We start from the raw sequence: 3,348 nt of genomic DNA, 5'->3' as shown, positions 1-3,348 counted from the left end.
ATATAAAATGTGATAAAAAAAAAGTGCTGCTTGCTTGGTGGCCATCAGTCAGACAGTTGCTCTAAAAGACCCTCCAGCTCTTCAATCTCTTTGGAGACATCTAGAAAAGACATAAGATATACTATATAGGCAGTGATTGACATTAATCAGTCATCTTAAACATCTTACAAGATTTTAAAGAAGATGGTGTTGATGCTATTCTCTCTCACCCATCGATTTAGTTTTGCTGGTTTGTGACAGTGAGAGATTCATTGCTCTCTTTAGTTCTGATTCAAGAACATCCTTTATGTGGAGCTGCACAAAGAACAAGAGAAGATTCAGTTTAATCATTGTAATCTTAATCTAAATCTAAATCCATGCGTGTCCTAATGAATGTGAGATCAGTACCTTTAAGTTATCACACTTTTTAAGCACTTCCATTTTTGCTTTGTTAAACATGTTTTGTTTTATCTTATCGACTGTGGTTATTAACAGGTTTTGCATTCTCTTCAAGCATCCTGGTCCTTTGAAAGCGGCAGCTTCTAAAATAAGCAACCGTATTTATTCATTTTCTTATTATCATGGAGACAAATGAGAGCAAGAAAATAAATAAATTCTTGGGTGTACACAAAATAAAAAGTACAATTTACATGAAAATAGTTTGAGATTAATTGTAACTAATTCTATCTTACGTTCATAGCAAGAAACCATTTCATTCACAATGTTTTTTTTGATTGATGAGTAGATGTCCTTCTTCATTTCAACAATGTATCTTTTGAGTGATGTCTTCAGTTTGGTTTCCTGTCAGAAGGGGGGGGGGGATAATAATAATGAACTTTTCTTCAACGGAAGTAAAGACAAACACAGAAGAGCAGGGCTGTATTACGGACAACTGAACTCACCTCTGTCTTGATGAAGTTTTGAATGTAGTGAAATATGGTATATCTGCGGTAAGCAGAGTCACTCTGGAGGATAGTGAATTTATCTATCTGTTCCTGCACTGACTTCCCTGTTTTTTCACTCACACTGAAGCCAAAAGAAAACCAATTATGGTTTATTTTTACAACATGTTACAGATTCTAAATGTAATATGATACAAGAATTACATAAAGGAAATTGTGATGGGGATGGCCAAATTCCCAAACACACAGTTTCCTTTATAAATGTGAACTCAGCAAATTAACCAAATATTCGGACAAGAATGAATTCAGTAGATGAGCAAATAATGTCTAGAGCACAGATGCTCAAGCCAGGGCCTGTGAGCCAGAGTTGGCCCGTGATTACCTATAATATGATTCACAATGCCATACCACAAGAGGAGCGGAAAATAATTGAACATGCCATTGAAGCACATCTTCATTTCTCATATATATATATTGTGACGAGCGTCCCGAAGCTTCATCAGCGTCGCCCTGGAAACAAGCGAGGAGCACCTGGCCATCATCATCACAGGCTGATCGGTCACAGCTGCACCTCATCAGGCGGCGGCTACATAAGCCACGCAAGCCCTGCCATCGAGGAGATTCCTCCATGAGACTGAGCACTAACTCGCCCTCTCATTTTTCCCACAGAAAGCAGCGTGTGACTGACTTTTCCTTGTTTTTTTGTCTCTGAATTCTGTCACAGGCGAGCGCTCCTCCCCCACCATGGACGAAATCCTCCAGCGGCTCACCAAGGTTAGCATCCGCCAGCAACAAATAGTTGAGCACCTCGCCACCCGTCAAGGAGAGACAGAGCAGGAACTCGCGGCACTGCATGCCGCCGCCCGACTCGCGCAGCACTGGCTGCTGGAGGGGGCTCCATCGGCTGGACAGGTGGCGGAGCGCGTGGGGATTGACGGGCTCCTCCGAGCCCTCCCCCGATCCCACCGACAGGCAGTGGGGATGAGGAACCCAACCACCACCTCCGAGCTAGTGGAGGCTGTGGAGCTGGCGGATGCGGCCCAACAACGGGATGCTGGGGAGCGAGTGCCGCCATTTCCCCGGAGGGTGGTCCAGGAGCAGCGCGCGCCAGAGGGCACCCCGCGACCAGTAGGCAGGCAGGCGGCTCCCTCTCCGCGGGATGAGCCCATGCCAATGGAAGTCCCCGCACGTCCCGCACGGACCTGGCTGGCCGGCTGAATTGTGCACCACGACCTGCCGGTTGGAGCTCCAGAGGTGGAAGTGAAAGTGAATGGAAAGCCGTTCCGGGCCATCCTGGACTCGGGCAGTGTGGTCACTCTGGTCCAGTCGCAGGTTCTCGCCCCCGAATGGAATATAAAGCCTTCCTCCCCATAACCTGTGTCCACGGGGATACACAACAAGTTCCCGCTCGCAGGGTGACCATTTCGGCCGCTCCCGGCGCCTGGCCGGTAGAAGTCGGGGTCATGAAGGATCTTCCCGTCCCCGTGCTGATCGGGAGAGACTGGCCAGGGTTTGACCGCCTGCTGGCCCCGGTTATGCAGCCTGCCAGCCCAGGAGGGGGCCGCTGAGGAAGGAGGCCCACGACAGGACCTCGTCAGCGGCCCGTGCTAAGGACGTTCAGCCTGGTCCCCACCCTCTCCCGCATTTCGTCGTGCAAAATGGCCTGCTGTACTGTGTCGCGCAGCGAAGGGGGGAGGAAAAATTGTTGTTGGTGGTGCCACGCACCAAAACGAAGACCGTACTGGAGCTGGCTCGCTCCCATCCCTTGGCAGGGCATATCAGAGCCGGGAACACCATCCAGCGGATCCGCGACCGCTTGGAGGCCGAAGTGAAGCGGTTCTGCCAAGCCTGCCCGCCATTGCCCAGGAACGCCTCCTGCTCTCCAGCCGAGTCGGCATCCCAGCGGAGATCCTGACCGATCAGGGTACCCCCTTCATGTCCCGGCTAATGGCTGGCCTCTGCCGGCTGCTGCGGGTGAAGCAGTTGAGGACCACGGTATACCATCCCCAGACCGACGGACTGGTCGAACGCTTCAATCAAACGCTGAAGCAGATCTTGAGACGGGTGGTCGCGGAGGATAAACGCGACTGTGACCTGATGCTCCCCTATGTCCTTTTCGGGATCCGCGAAGTCCCGCAGGCCTCAACTGGCTTCACCCCCTTCGAGCTCCTCTTTGGCCGGCAACCCTCCTGGATGTGGTGAAGGAAGCCTGGGAGCAGCAGCCGGCAGCCCATCGCTCTGTCATTGAGCATGTAAAACAGATGAGGGAAAGGATCAACCGGGCCATGCCATTAGTCCGGGAACACCTGACAAAGGCGCAGCAGGCCCAACAGCGCCACTATAACTGGGCAGCACAAACACGGGAGTTTCAGCCCTGAGACCGAGTCATGGTCTTAGTCCCCAATGTGGCCTACAAATTCCTGGCCACCTGGCAGGGTCCCTATACGGTGCTGGAGAAGATTGGGCC

At 51.0% G+C, this 3,348-nt stretch overlaps 1 pseudogene; it reads right to left on the bottom strand.

Annotated features, from left to right (window-relative positions):
• Window positions 1-23: 23 nt before the first annotated feature.
• LOC107574571 (nuclear GTPase SLIP-GC-like) overlaps window positions 24-3,348 on the bottom strand; it is a 20,392-nt pseudogene continuing 17,067 nt past the window's right edge.

The sequence above is a fragment of the Sinocyclocheilus grahami genome, unplaced genomic scaffold (genome assembly GCF_001515645.1).
Source record: "Sinocyclocheilus grahami isolate Dianchi unplaced genomic scaffold, SAMN03320097.WGS_v1.1 scaffold2272.1, whole genome shotgun sequence".
Lineage (NCBI taxonomy): Eukaryota > Metazoa > Chordata > Actinopteri > Cypriniformes > Cyprinidae > Sinocyclocheilus > Sinocyclocheilus grahami.
This window is presented reverse-complemented; position numbering and strand designations above follow the sequence as displayed.